This window comes from Neltuma alba, unplaced genomic scaffold (genome assembly GCF_004799145.2).
Source record: "Neltuma alba isolate B1F8T4 unplaced genomic scaffold, ASM479914v2 tig00010927_pilon, whole genome shotgun sequence".
Lineage (NCBI taxonomy): Eukaryota > Viridiplantae > Streptophyta > Magnoliopsida > Fabales > Fabaceae > Neltuma > Neltuma alba.
The window spans coordinates 278,900-295,930 of NW_021635703.1; positions in this window are offsets into that span (position 1 = coordinate 278,900).

Below are 17,031 nucleotides of genomic sequence, written 5' to 3' on the forward strand. Positions count from 1 at the left end.
GCTGTTAACAACTCAAGAAGACGTGATTGACAACCTCAGTAGTACTCATGACAACTCACTCTGTGGAATGCTAGGGGCGTTGTTGAGGTTGTTAACCACCTCTTCTCCGGTTGTTAATAGCCACTATTGAGATTGTAAATAGGTTCAAATTAACAGGGGTAACTACGTAATTTCACAATTAGAATTAATTACACACAAGTCCCTGGGGACTTGAGAATCATTTCCCAATTTTGAGGGACCTTTTTTATATTAATTGTGCTCTATGGGACCTGAATGTAATTTTCCCTTAGAAATATGTTTAAAAGTTCAAAGTTGATTAGTTCTTATGTTTGTAATTTTTTTATAATTTTTTTATATTTGATTTCAAATTTTTGTCAAATTTTTGTAATAAACTTGAGAATTTAGTAATAAATAATATGTTAAGTGTTTTGGCCAATTTTCTTTTTTTTTTATGAACTTTGATTGATGATAAAGTGTTGTTTAAAATTTCATGAAAAATGGATATCATTTGTGTTCCCATTTTGGATTCAGAAGTTTTATTCATTGAATTGGTTTGAGATTGAATTGTTACTTTTGTTTTGTTAGTTATAGTTTTTCAAATTTATCTTGTATTGTTTATTAAATTTTTGGTTTGTTGATTGATTGATTTGTCCATTGCTTAAATAATTTAGGATTAGTTATATTTAAGAAGAAATTTTGTCAAAATTTTAATAAAATAAAAAAGACATCCCTTTAATTTATAATTGAGTGTTGGTCAATTTTAATTTATTGACTAACACTTAATTATTTTATTTATTTGAATTAAACAATTAGAATTGAGATTGACAGTACAACTACGCTTTTTGACTCTGTAGAACAATGGATCGTAGTTGGATGAAAGCTAAGAGAATTAGCAAAGAATCTGAGGATGGGATTGAAGGATTTATTGAGTTTACTCAAAGAAATGTCCCTAGTAAAAAAGATGACTTGTATTGTTGTCCTTGTATCAAATGTTTAAACAATAATCGACAGAGTATTAATGAGATTAAAGAGTATCTTATTTGTGATGGGATAAGTTTAAGGTATATAAATTGAATATGGCATGATGAAATTAGAAAGACTGCACTATCTAGAAAGAAGAAGGTTATGAATGATGACTTTAGTGATAAAATTTTGGATATGTTCCGGGACATAAGGTCTGAGTCCTTTGCACAGTTCTCTCCCACATGTGGAAGATTGTGTAGTGATACAAAGACACCTTTGTACCCATGGTGTAAAAATTATTACACAAGGTTGACAACCATGTTGAAATTGATGAATTTAAGGGCAAGAAATGGTTGGACCGACACTAGTTTCACGAAATTGCTTGAGTTGTTGAGTGATATTCTTCTAAAAGGAAATTCACTTCCAAAAAGAATGTATGAGGCAAAGAAAAGTTTGTGTTCGATGAGTTTGGAATATGAGAAGATACATGTGTGTCCTAATAACTACATATTGTTCAAAAATGAGTATGAAGGGTTGAATAAGTGCCCTAAATATGGCAGTTCAAGATACAAAGTGAAGCAGGGTGTGGTGATTATGATGAAATGACCAAAGGTCCTCTTTTAAAGGTATTGTGGTATCTTCCAATAATACTACGGTTTAAGCATTTATTTACTAATACCACAAAAGCAAAGAACTTGAGATGGCATTCTGATGAGAAAATATGTTATGGAAAACTTCATCACCCTACAGATTCTCCTCAATGGAAAGCAATAGATCAAAAATTTTCTTAATTCGGTAGTGAGCCAAGAAACCTTTGGTTAGGGCTCTATACGAACAAAATTAATTCATATGGTAATCTTAATAGCACACATAATGATTGGCTGGTTCTCTTGGTAATTTACAACTTGCCTCCTTTGTTATGTATAAAAAGAAAGTATATCATGTTGTCTTTGATGATCTCGGGGTCAAAACAGTCGGGAAACGATATTGATGTGTATTTGGCACCTTTGATTGAGGACTTAAAGAAATTATGGGAAGAAGGTGTTGATGTGTTTGATGCATATAAACAAGAGACCTTCCATTTACGTGCCGTGATCTTCATCACGATAAATAACCTTAAGGGGCATAAAGCATGTCCGATATGTGAAGAAGGCACTCACTACATGCAACTCAAATATAGAAGGAAGACGGTCTACCTTGGTTACAGAAGGTTTCTTAGACGGCACTACCCTTACTGTAGGTTAAAGAAGGCATTTAACAGCTCACAAGAATATCAAATGGCTCCAATACCATTAACTGGAGAAAAAGTTTATCAATAGATGGAAGCAGTTAATCTGATCTTTGGTAAAAAGAAAAAGAAGACAGCCAATGAGAGAAATATATAGAAAAAAAATCTCTTTTTTTTATGTTTCATATTGGCAGAGTCTTGATGTGAAATATAGCTTAGATATTATGCATGTGAAGAAAAACGTGTGTGAGAGCCTTGTTGGTACACTTTTACACATAAATAAAAAGACTAAGGATGTACTCAATACAAGACGAGACTTAGTAGAAATTAGAATACGAAAACTCCTTCACCCACAAGAAAGAGACGGTAAGAGGGCTTATTTACATCCAACTGCGTACACATTATCAAATGAAGAGAAAACAAGTTTTTGTGATTTTTTGAATAGTATTAAGGTGCCACAAGGTTATTTTTCTAATTTGAGGAAGCTTGTTTCAATGCAAGATTTGAAGATAACAGGGATGAAGTCTCACGATTGTCACATGTTGATACAACAATTACTTCCAGTTGCTATTTGAGACATTATGAAAAATGATGTGAGAAGCACTATTACAAAACTTTGTATGTTTTTCAATGCTATTTGTAGCAAAGTCATTGATCTTGTTGAGTTAGATGAATTAGAAAATGAAAGTTATGTGATCCTCTCCCAATTAGAAATGCACTTTCCTCTATCATTTTTTGACATTATAGTCCATTTGATAGCTCACCTTGTGCGAAAGATAAGATTTTGTAGCCCTATATGTTTAAGGTGGATGTACCTATTTGAGATATATGAAAATCCCAAAAAAGTACTCTAAGAATCCTTATCGACATAAGGCATCAATTGTTGAGAGATATATAGTTGAGGAGGTAGTTGAGTTTTGTAACGCATATTTGGATAGGGTAAAGGTAGTTGGACTTCCTCAATCTCTACATGATCAGGGAGAAACAAGGGTTAAAATGAGGTCCATGTCTCGTGAAGTTGTAATACAAGCATATCTATATATTTTAAACAACACGAATGAAGTTCTGCCTAACTTGGATGCTCAGAAGAATATGCTGAAAAACTTGAATTCAAGAAAGAACGATATGTAACTAGCTAATGAGCATAACAAGTCATTTGCAGAGTGGTTCAAGCAAAAAGTGTTAAAGGATGGCAATCTTTCTAAGACAATATAAAGGCTAGCTGCAGGGCCTCATTTTGAGGTTGTATGTTGGGATGGATATGACATAAATGGTTATTCATTTTAACAAAAACCTAAGATGATAAGAGTACTATGCAGAATAATGGGGTGATGGTAGTAGCCGAAGCTATACATTTTGCTAGTTCAAAAGATAAAAACCCAACATTAGTGTCAATGTCCTATTATGAAGTAATAGAAGAGATATGGAAGGTTAGCAATACCAAGTTTAAAGTTCCTGTCTTCAAATGTAAGTGGGTTAATATTAATGCAGTGCATTTCTTTCGGTTGATTTTAAGAGGGTTAGATATAGAGATGAGCTATTTATTTTAGCAAGTCAAGTGAAACAAGTGTTTTATATCACCAATCTAGTAAAAATAAATTGTCTATTGTGCTCCAAGATAAGAGGCAAGCAATTGGTAGAGATAACGGTGACTCAAAGTTCAATCTCGACGAAATCCTACCTTTCACAGCTATTCAACCTAAAATAGCTAGATTATATTTGGCAAATGATGACTATGCTATTAGGAATGATCATTGTGAAGGAATTTAGGAGGATAATTATCATAAGCCCTAAATAAATTATTTGATATTTCTTATTAAATTTATTTGATATTTATCATTTATTATCTTTCCATTATTTATTCATAATGTGATATTTTTTGTTAAATTTACTTCATATTTTTTATTCTTATATTTGTTAGTTGTTCTTTGAACAAGAAATGGACGAATCCAGTCAACAGGGTTTTGACGACAATAGCTCCTTTACTAGCAAGAAAAAGGATAAAGGGCTGACCTATATAAAAAAGTTGGCTTTGCGTGATGAGACCACACAACCCACAGGGATAATAGTAGATTTTGATGATGATTTGAATGGAATAGGTCTTGAAGGGACTTAGTTTAATAGTTATGGGGGTTATCTAGCATACAGTAAGATTGGGATTGATATTCCTCATTGGAGGATGATAGAGTAAAATGTGAAGAACAAGCTTTGGGAGGATATTTTGGTACATTACAAATTCTTTTCTCTATTTATTTCAATTATAATTGATTATTTACTTCTAACTCTATTGTATTTTATTATAGCTCACATTTGATATTCCTGCAACAAAGAAGATGAAACACATATGTTAAATGATGAACGGTAGAGAGAGTTTAAATCCATGCTTGCAAGGGAGTATCTCGGTGGAAAAAGAAAAGACGAGCATCCTAAGGATCGATACTCTTTTATTAGTAACAAGGTATGGAGAGGTTTGTCAAGCAACGAGAAGACCTTACATTTCGAGTTTGGTTTCTTCAAATTTAGTTATTAATGAATTTATATTTTATTTTACTAAACTAACTTTGTTGAATTTGTTTTGTCATAGGTACTAAGTAGGAAGAATAAGCAAATATCTGAGCTAACTGTGTACCCACATATCATGTCTTGTGGAGGGTACAATGGGCTGGAAAAAAGTATGATGGAAGAGCGATTGCAAGCTGCACAGATGGCTGCTGCTTCAAACCCTACTGGAGTCATTCCAACCATCCAATGTCCTTCTCCTCAAGAAAAATATAAGGCGGCAAGGGTTAAAAAGAGTCAATATATGGTTCTAAAGACTGCTGTTGTTGCTGAGAGGATTGTAAGTAATATCAAATATTATGCTTCATTAATTGCTTTTTTAATTATCTTAAATTGAATTTGTTGCTTTTATAGATACACTTAAGGAGCAAGTATCCCAAGATACATCCGTTCCTCATGGACAGATGGATATATTGGCCACTCAGATTAGAAAGGCTGACCATCCCAGTAGAATTAGAAAGGCCCCTAAAGGGATTGGTATTAAACAGTTCTTTAGTCTTGCTTCAGGAAAAAGCACTGGTTCATCTTCCGCTAACATGGTATCTAAAGAGGAGCTTGACTAGTGATTACAAGAAGAAATAGAGAGAGTTTGAGCTCAACTCAATCAAGAACACAAGGCGAAGATGCAAAAGATGCGTGAGGAGTTCAATACCAAGTTTCAACAGGCTATGATGATGATGGGCACAACCGGATTCCAAATGTCTCAACCGTCTAAACCAAGGCAAGAAAGTTTCAAAGGATCAAGTAAGGGTGATAGTGCATAAAGTCCGTAATGGTCAAGGTGGTACGCTAGTGCCCAACCCTACTAATGAAGTTTGACTACTGGCTCAGGCTAGAGGAAATTTCATTTTGTAACCACAGGGACTTATTCGAAAGCCAATAGCAACGGCAAAAAAAGTGACAGCGAAGAAGATGACAAAGAGTGCAGATCCTGTCCTCCAGCCTCTTCTTTCTCACTTTGGGGTTATATATGGAAGTTTGGGGCTTCTTCATTCCATGGTGAAAAATATGAAAAACCACCGTACTTTCAACATGCTGCTAGGAATTATGGGTTTAGATTTAACATACCATTAAAAAAAAGACCTTGTTCAGTTCCTCAACTTTAAGGAGCTGGATATAGTCTCCATGCAGCTGGTTATTTTGTAAGTTACAATATCATTTTCTTATTTCATATTATACTTATGCATATCTTAATATTTCTTATTTGAACAATAGGCAATTTACCCACATCTACTGGGATAGAGGAATTAAGGGCACATATGACTTTATGTGTCCTCAAAAGGTATAGAAAATAATAAATATTGTGGAAGCGAGGTCGATCTACATGATGACTACAATGACTTAGACGGGTCCTTGAATTTAGATAGGGAGCATTGGGTCAAAAATGGTGTCACATATTTCTTCTTCTTTCCTTGTGTTAACTCTTCCTTCTTTCTTCTATATGGCTTTGTCTCAACATCTGTCATTTTCTTCTAAACTTGTGATGCAGCATCTGATATCACTTTCATCCCATATATCTCCTCTTTCTTATTTTTCCAAAAGTCAATCTTAAATACCTTCCACCCATTAACTTCTAGATCCTTTTTTGTCATCTTTTTTAAGCCTTCATACAATAATTATTATTTCATTAATAAATACGTTAAATAGTACATTGAAATCCATTGCATGTAACTCAATTTCTTAAATGAACTCCAAACTTGTAAATACACTAATTATTATTGAAAATTTCTTCATTTTACTTGTTACAGAATGATACATGGAATTGTTACAGTCAAGTTTTAAATGCACTAATTGGTCTTGTAAATTGCCTACTTCAGTTGTCAGGCCACTAAAAATCAAGTTGTCACAATGAACTTGTTAATGCACTATTTATTCTCGCAAATTGCCTCATTTCAGTTGTTAGGCCACTAGATATCAAATTACCACAATCAACTTATAAATGCACTAGTTCTTCTGCCAAATTGCCTTACTTCAATTGTTAGGCCACTAAATATCAAATAACCACAATCAACTTGAAAATGCACTAGTTCTTCTACCAAATTGGCTAACTTCAATTGTTAGCCCACCAAACCATAAATAATGACAAACATTAAGTTCTTCTCTCAAGCCCAAACCTCATCCTAAACATAACGTTCCCACCCACGATTTTGTTCACACGCCACTCATCACAAAAATTGAAATAAACACAAATGAATAATCTAGTATTGTTAAAGGTAAAAAACAAAGCACCCATCACAAAAATAAACCCAAACAATTAGTATTTTTCTTGAATATACTAACAAAATAATGAAAGATTCAGTCACACAAATAGACGTCCATTTTCCTGTCTCACTTCCAAATAAACCCAATCAGATAAATATAAGATTCAAGATACATGAAGAGCCTTACCTTCACTAAACTTCACTCTTGTATTTGTCTAAAGTCTCTTCTACTTTTCCTTCCTTCTTTGTGGATGGCCTTCTAACCGATGTCTACTTTTCCTTCTTCTTCTTTTTGTTATACCAACTACCATGCACCAAAGTGGCATCCTTCCAGGTTTCCTCATTTGTCCATGGTAATGGCTATACTAGAACCACAGCAACGATAACTTCAACAATCTTGTTTAGCAGTTAAAGTAGTTTGAGAGCTTTCAGAGAGGGAGAGATGCAACAGTTGTGAGAGAGAAGAGTAGGGAATGTGACTGATATGAGATAGGGAAGAGTGGGACAAAAATTTTTCATATTTTTGGCCCTCTCAGTTCCAAATTTCAAGCTACAACTAACAGGAGCATTACTGTCAATTAATTTCTGTAATTAATTTCACTTTGCCTAGGTCCTACAGTGAAATTTTAGAATGTTTTGAGGGCTGTTTGAAATAAATTGACTGCTATTGTCCTTAATTGAAATTTTTTGCTTAAAATTTTTTTTTAAATGGCGATAAATCCTAATTGAAAATTTATTTATAAAAAGACCCCTAAAATTAAAATTATGTGAAGTACTAAGGTGGTTTAGGAGAAACAAAAAAACATACGAAATGACTACATAGCTCTTGATGAAAAATGCAATGACTTGCCTAATGTGTAAGTGGCATTTAATAATATGCAATTAGTTTCTAAAATATGCAAGTAACCTTTTCTAATATGCAATTTGAACAAATGTGCAATTATTTTTCTCTAGATACAATTACATTATGTAATGTGTAAGTAACCTTCTCTAATATACAAACCCCTTCTGTAATATACAATTACCTTCGCTAATGTGTAATTAATTTCTATATGCAAGTGGCTTGCTTCAGATATGTAATTGCCTTTGCTAATATACAATTAGCCTCTATAATATGCAAGTGTCATTACCAAATATGCAATTACCTCGCATAATGTGTGAATTAACTTCTTGAATATGCAATCACTCATATCACTCAAAATAGTCCAACAATAGGAAAGGTGAAGCATTGATTGATATGGCCTTTTGTATGGATGCAAACTTTTTCCTCCTTGTTTTTTAACACCTTTCTACTAGCAAGTTGTCAAGAGGAAATCAAAGAAATTTGAAAGCTTTTGGATCAATTTTTCTTAATCTTTAATTATTATTCAAGATTGTTGGTCTCAAATAGTGGTTAGATTACCTTCTTTTCAACTCCAGGGGAAGCTCTCTAACACCCTTACTTCTCTAATTACATGGAGCAAATGCGAAAGAGGTAATATCTCTTATCAAATATCTCAATCAGAAATATTGCTTCATGATATTTCATTTTCTATCGATCTCAACAAAGATTGGTCTAATGCCTTAATCTCCTTCATTTTGAATGCAAAGCATGAGTTAGAATTTTTATATGATTGTAAATCTGGTTATTAATCACAATGGGCAAAAATCAAATGGGTAGTTGAAGGGCAAATGAATTCAAAATATTTTCATGCATGGTTAACAAGAGGGCATCTGGTAATTTTATTCAAGGCCTTTAGAAATTAGATGGCACCTAGACTTCAAATGAAAGGGATCTCTTAGACATGGCTCTTTATTATTTCCAAGATATTTACACGGTTATGAACATGCTTTCTTTTGATCAAATTTTATAAGGGTTGTCATCTATTCCCATCTCGTCTTTGTTAGATGTAGATTGTAACTTTCTCATGAAGCCTTTTACTTTGCTAAAAGTGAAAGAGGCAGTCTTTGGATTGCCTAAAGATAGTACTCCAGGTCTAGATGGTTTAAATACTAGATTTTATCAACCACTTTGGAATATAGTTAAGGATGACATTTACAATATGGTGCTTTATTTCTAGAATTTAGAACACTTGCTACAAAGCTTCAACAAAATCCATATCATTCTCATTCCCAAATCAGACTGACTGCAGAGCCTTAAAGATTTTAGGCCTATCAACTTATGCAACATAATATACAAGATAGTTTCTAAAATCCTATGAAATAGGCTTGAGAAAATTCTGAATTTTGTTATTGTACCTAATCAATGTGCTTTTCATAAAGGAAGATTAATCTCAAATAATATTTTATTGGCTTCAGGTATCCTCTCTCAAATCCATAGTGCTAGACCAGGTTGAAAGAAAATAACAGCTATTAAAATAGACTTCTCCAAGGCTTTCAATAAGCTCTCTTAGAATTTCATTCAAGCAGTTGTGAGAGCCATGAACTTCCCTCAAAAATAGATATCTCCCTAATAATAGAATGTATCACAACTATTCAGTATTAAATCCAATTTAATGGTAAACCTATTTGGGCAAGGTGATCATCTCTTCCCTTATTTATACATTCTTGCAGCTAACATTCTATCTTGTCTGATTAACAAGCTTCCATCCTCAAGACATTGGAAGGGCATTAAGGTTTGGCAAAAACTAAAGAGATTTCACATATTCTTTATGCCAATGACTCTTTTCTCTTTCTTAAGTGTAATCATATTAATTTCTTCTCTATTAAGCTTGTCTTAAGCAAGTATAGATTGTTTCTAGTCAATTAAGCAATAGTTCCAAGTCCTGTTTCTCATTTAGACAAGATTAAATTCTTAAAATTTTTGGGATATCACTTCTCATCTAGATTAGGCAAATATTTGGGGACTTAGATTGATCCAAGGAGAAATAAATATCAAATTTATCAGCAAGTAGTTGACTTTGTTGAGCATTGAATCAGTATTTAGCAATCTAAACTTCTCTCTCAAGCCTCAAGACTAACCTTGATGAAATTAGTTCTGGCTTTAGTTAATATTCATATTCTCTCTTGTACTAAATTCCTATTTATATTTGTGAAAAAATTGATGCTTGTTTGCTAGGTTTTTTTGGGGCTCCTATGGCAACAAAAGGACAGTTCACTTGTTAAGAAAAGATTAGCTTTTTCTACCAATTGAAAAGTGAGAATTTTGTTTAAGACCAACTCATATAGTCTATCAAGCTCTTCTTACAAAACAAGTTTGGAGAGTCACATCCTCTAAAGAACCTTCCTTGTTAGCTTTTTCCCTAAAACCAAAATATATCGATGTTTACTCCTATTCTATTATCAAATTTCCTTATAATTCTTCTTGATTTGGAAAGGTATTGGTGAATGTGCTGAGTTGATTGTCGGTGAGTTAAAATGGAGAAGAGGTAATGATAAACTTATTCCTCTTAACCGCCACTTATGGTAGCCCATACAGTAAGATTCCGAAAACTAGGTAAATATTCAACTAGTGTTGGATCTTTTATTGCATGTTCCTTCCTCTTGGAATCCTATTAGATGGAATACACATCTCATTAAGACTATCTATCACCCAGATATTGCAAAGGAAATTGTTAGCTTACCTCCATCTGTTTTAAATTTATCTCATAAACTTTTTTGAAATGGAAATCCTTCAAGTGGTTACTTGGTAAAAGATGGAGTGAATTATCTTTGGTCTAGCTAGAATCACTCAATACTGGGTTTAGTATCTGCTGATTTCTGGAATTTTCTCTGAAAACTTAATTTGCCTTACAAACAATTGCTTTTCATATGAAAACTTCTGCATCAAGCTTTGTCGTCATCTAATGTCTTAAGGAAGCATCATCTTCATATTGGGGAGACATGTCTTTTTGGCTATGATAAGGAAGAAACTCTTAAGCATATATTCTTCTCCTGTCCATATGCTCGAGCCTTACAGTTTGGATGCTTTTCTATTAACATTCTTATGGAGACTTTTATGGATTACAAATGTTGGTTAACATCAACTTTCCTTTTCTTGAATATGGAAAGTCAAATAAATCTAGTTCATGAAATCTTTTGCTTACTTAATACGATCTAGAGGAAGAGGAATAAGGTGTTACATGAAGGTAGAAGAGACTCCCTTCTTTCAATCATTCAAGAGATCAAGAATGTTAATTCCTTTTGTAGCTTTGCTTTTAATGGCTTCAAGTAAAGTGTTACATGAAGGTAGAAGGGACTACCTTCTTTCAATCATTCAAGAGATCAAGAATATTAATCTTTTTGTAGCTTTGCTTTTGATGGCTTCAAGCACATTAACATAGACATGTAGATTCAGTGCTATATTCCCTCTCAATTGGTTTTAGAATCTAATGGTTGGAATATTTTGATGTTTAAGTATAAAAGGCTTGGTAAACATTATTGTCATGGTATCATCTGTCTTATAGCAAGCCTATGAAAGAATTCCTCTAGAATAATACAATAGTAGCAGGTCCCAACCTTCACTCTAAATGCCTCAGCATCTCTATTCTAGATCCATCAATATGCTCTTGCTGAATTCTTGGACTAACTCTTTGCTAAGCATTCATTGTGTCCAAAAAAAAAAGATTCATACAAATTCTTTCAAACTCGAGTGAGGCTCTCACTATCACTTGGCAAAAAATTCTCGGGCTTATTCATGATTTTTCTTTTGTTAAAGTTATTTTTAAAGATTGTTTTGTAAATCTTAGTTCCTTTTTTGTTGGTTTGCTTATCATATGTAACCTTTAAGCTTGTTTAATTTTAATATACTTCATTTTATATTTGATTCAAAAAAAAAAGAAAATGCAATCACTCTTTCTAATATGCAATATGAATCTTTACCCTAAAAAAATGCAATATGAACCAATATGCAAGTATTTTTTTTTTTACAAAATGCAATTAGCTTCCATAATTTTGCAAGTGGGCATCTCTAATATGCAATATAAATCAATATGCAAATTACTTTCCCAATATGAAATTAGCTTTCATAATGCACCAATGAAGTTTTATAGTGTGCAAATTACCTAGTCCACACCAACAAACTGATATAGGGGAGAAAAAGAACACTGGTATGCAAATTGATTCCTTGTTTTTTTATCTTGGTCTTCCTTCTGTTTGTCTATTACATTTTAAGGATAATTTGGTATTTCTCAATTCTCCCATCATCCATATTTATGCTAAATGACCATCGGACATAGGGACTTTCTCCAAATAAATTTTTAATTAGGAATTTGTACCCAATTTCTCTTTTTTTTTTTAAATAAAAATTCTATTTCACATATATATATGTAATTTACAAATAAATTACAAAAATATAAAATATAAATAAATTACAAGAAAAAACTTTTCTAAAATAATGTAATTTAATGCAAATTTTAATGATTATGTCAAAAATAAGAAAACAACTAACAAAAGAAAATAAAAAGAATAAATTTTTAGTTTGTCAAATTGTAAAATAAAATACAAAATGAAAATATGGAGATTTTTGTATTTCCCTAACTCATTGTAACTTAGTAGTATCAAAAAAAATTTATGTGGTAAATTCAATTTTGTTTATAATCTCATTTGTTAGTGCAACTGTATCTTAGGAAAAAATTTGCATTGGAATTGGAATCATAATGCACATGGTAGTAATGTTTTGAATTCTTGCATAACTTGACATTATAGCACGGGAAAATCTGAAAAACAAAATAATAAAAACCTCTTGAATCACAAAATTTGCTATTGTAATACCTTAGTTTTTAACCCCTTTTCATAACAAATAAAAGTAATTAGAATCATTTAATAAATATTTAAGTTGGAAAATTTTAAATTTCAAAATAATTATTCTCATATTACTATTCATTATAACCCTAAAAGTGGCCTAATTTTAAAAAATCATAACTAAATCTAAAAAAATTGAAATGAAGTGGTTCCAAGTTCTAGTTGAAGCTTATTGAGTAGTCTTTAGGGGGAAAAAATACTCTCAGGTTACAAGTCCTTAACACTTGAGCCCAGTTTTAACGCCAACTTGCACTATTCATATGGTAAATTTTCAATTTTTTATAATTTATACCTAACTTTCGATAGACATAACTTTTTACAAAAAAAAACTCTAATTTTAATGAATTACAACTCATTTTAAAGCTAAAAGTGAGATCTATTAAATTGCCAAATTTCATCACCAAATTCCCTCATTTACTTAGAATCATGTGGACTCCAAAATAGGCACTAATTAGCTCATTTTTATCCTTTTTAATTTTCATTCTTGCACCATTATGCCATACCATATTATGGATATCATTTACTATGCCATTCAACTTAAAACCATTCTCTAACCATATTTTACAACATGTAAGAGTCAAAGATCATCCACAATCAACACATAATTACATAACATGATTCAAAGGTTCATAACAAGGAAAGGGATCTTCAAGCAATTGTCACCTCTTTGCCTTTTCCTTTAGTGCTTCCTGTAATATCCTAATATTTTATAAATTTTTTTTTTAAAAAAAGAGAGAGATAAAATAATAATATTTTAATAAAAAAAAAAGGAAGAAGAAGGAAGCAACTTTCCACACCTTCGTTGAAAATTTGGACCATGGAAAATTAGTTTGTGGAAAGTTGAGGCATGCATGGAAAATGAGGCATGGAAAGATGGGAGACGTGTGGAAAAAAATTGGCATTAGGAAGACTTTGGGGGAGAGGAATTAATGAGGGAAGAAAAAAAAATGAAAGGTAGTTGGGGAAATGAAGGATAAAAGAAGGAGAGAAAGGCTGAAATGAGTGCGTGCTGGAGAGAAAGAAGGAAAGAGAGTTTTGTGTGTGTGCGCAAGAGCGAAAGGAGCATACCGGTAAAGGAAAGGGCAAGCTTTGCAGATATTTTAGGTACATGAAATTATCTCTTTTCATCAAATTTTCTTCATAAATATTTCATATATATTTTATGCTTCCTAATAGCAGTATTACCATAGTGATTAGAGAAAATTTTGAGAGTTATATATGATCTAAGTATTGAGTTTTTACAAAAGATGACTATAGAAATTTAGAAGTAAATGAGTTGTTAATTTTAATTGGTTTAGATTTCTCTATTTGTTGGTTTTTAGTATTTAAATAAATTTTTCTAGTTGAAAAATCTGTTATATATGATTTATATTATATTTTTACCGATTAAATTTAAGTTAAATAATTTATTGGATTGTTTGATATATTATTAAGTTTTTAATCGGTTTAGTTTTATTTATTGGATGACTGGAGGTTTTAAAATAATTATTGTAGCTAAAAAGTCTATATTTATGGAAATATATATATATGGTAGTTGTACCATTAAAGTTTTGATTAGATTATTTAGTTATAAATATTTGAAGTATTATTAAATTTTTGAGAGTTTGATTTTGAGTTTAAACTGAAAAAGAGAGTTTTTTAGAATTTATAACATAATAATTTTGTATTTGGAAATTGTTGAAAATCCTTTTTATTAAGATAAATAATTTGGGGTTGTTAGAAATTTTAAGTTGTTTTTAAAATACTTAGTAATTTTTTGAGTTATGAGAGTTGCGGGAATTTAGAGTAAAAATTTAAATAATATAGAGAAGTTTAATTATTAATTAATTAATTTATATTAATATGTGGTTATATTAATTGTGTAGATTAATTATTGGTTGAGCAAAGGATTGACCTTGTGGTAATCCTAAGTATTGCTTTGGCGAGAGGTAACCACTTTCCACTTGTTATATGTGCTAATATGTTGTTTGTGAGTATTTTTGCTGTTTTCAGAATAATATTTGATATTTGGAACTTGAGTAGATATGTTATATCTTTTGAGCTTTGAAAATTGTCTTGTGGGATTTTTGGAATGGTGATTGAGAAGTTTGGAAAAGATATATGATTTATATCTTATGGATTATACTAGAAAAGATTGAGACATTTTATTATATTGTGAATGATTGGTTGTTATTTGGATTTTGGGATTGAGTCCTATCCTACCACGTGGTAAGGCCGCCATTGGTGCACATTGGTTGGCTTCTTCTTTCGTCCCCCATAGTGAGGGATAGGCCTTTGTGGCTTCTTATTCGTCCCCCAGAGTGAGGGATAGGCCCATATGTTTGATTGATCCCCCAGAGTGAGGGATAGACTTATGTGGCTTGTGTGTTGGCCCCCATAGTGAGGGTTTGGATGATTGAAATTATATATCTATGGATATATCTATAGTTCTCGAGAATTATAACTGTCCCACTTGACACCTCACGGGCACATGTTAGTATGTATGATGAGTTGGAAAGTTGGTTACTGAGGCGTTTGTCTCACCCCGTGGTTTAACATTTTCAGGCGATAGTTCAGGTGGTGGCCCATCAGGGAAGGCTCCGGAGGCATAGTGTGCTTTACAGCTTGTATAGCCTCCCTGCTTTTGTTATATGTGCTGACTTGTTATATATTGCCACATAGGGCTCATCTACTATCATGATGTAAAATAATACTTTTAATTACTACTATCTGATATGATAGGGTCGTGAGAGAGGCCCGAGACATCTTAGACTCTGCATGTAACGCTCCTTCGAAAGTGTTGACTTTTGACTAATGAGCTCTATAGTTTATATTAAACTGATTTATCAGTTCGTATGTTTGAAAATATCAGTTTGGTTTGGGCTAACGGTTGAATGATATTTCTAGACTTTGGAAGTCTAAGGCCCAAGGTAACGATAACTATTACTCTTATTATAAGTTTATTTCTTTTAACCATGATAGCGATTTTAAAATTTTAAGGTTTCTTCTTTTCTATCATGGTTAATCGTTTGAATAAATTGAAAATTTTGATTAAAATGGGTTTTAAAAGAACGGTTGTCACAATTTGGTATCAGAGCCAAAGATTCTGCGAACTGAGTTGCATTACACTGCATTTAGTGGCAATATATAATAATCTCACATAACCTTCCCTGTTACTTTGTGTTTGTGTTTGTCCTTACTTTGTGTTTCTTTTGGTGGGTTCCATCCTTAGGTGGGGAGGATGGTACGGACACGATCCCGACAAACTGATCAGGTGGAGATGAATCCACAAACCCACCTAATCAACCACCGAATCCTTTGCAGTTTAACCAGGAGACTTTACTTTTACTGCAACAGTTAAGGGAAGTGGTAGTTACGGTGGTAGATGAGAGAGTACGGAAGATGGAGGAAGATTTGAGAGTCAAGAAAGCTGTGGAAGAGTTTAAAGGGAGTGGGCTTCCTGGACCGTCTGTGGGAAATTCTGTCACCCACAGGGGTTCTATTGAAGGAACCAGAGAAGAGAGTAGTTCACAAAGGCGACCAGGAAAAGAAAGAAGCGGTGAACCTTAAAAGCGTATGGAAGGACATAGAGCGGCATCACCCAAAGACGTTTGATGGGGGTATGGATCCTGACAAAGCTGAGGCTTGGATAGATGACATGGAGACAATATTTAAAGCTTGTGGCTGTAATACCTACCAAAGGTACAAGCAGCGGTAGTTTTACTGAGGGATCGAGCTAAGAGGTGGTGGAGGAGTGTAAGCGGCATAGATGACTCGGGGATTACTGGAACGAATTCAAACAGATGTTCTTTGATCACTACTTTCCCCCGGCCATGAGACAAGAAAAAGAAACAGCTTTTTATGCTCTTCGACAAGAGAACATGCATGAGGATGAGTTTTATTGCCAAGTATATTGACCCTCCAAGCATGTTACCTATCTGCAGCATAATGATAACCCAGAGTGGATGGCCCGACAATTGATAGAACGGGCGAGGCCAGAGTTGAAGCAGCAAATGGCCTTATATGAGTTTAAGAGTTTCGTCGAGGATGCTTGCACGAAACTCAGGATGACAGCTCGCAGAACCCGAGAGGTAGAGGAGAGCGACGTCGGGATAACCGGGCAGATTCTCCAGTTTTATGAGGCCAATGGGAGGAATCAATAAAAAGAATAGCTATAGTTATGGGAGCTCGGGTAACTCAAGCCAGAGGCAAGAGCCAGAATCAAGAATTCAGCCCCGTGGAGGCTTTATGCAAAGGAGACAGCCTCAGGGGAGCCGTATAGGGGGGAGATCGAGTGTCCACCATGAGCCTGCCAGTTCTACACCAAAGTGTTAGTGGTCCTTCTTGCAATGAGATGTGAGAGAAATCACCCAGGACAGT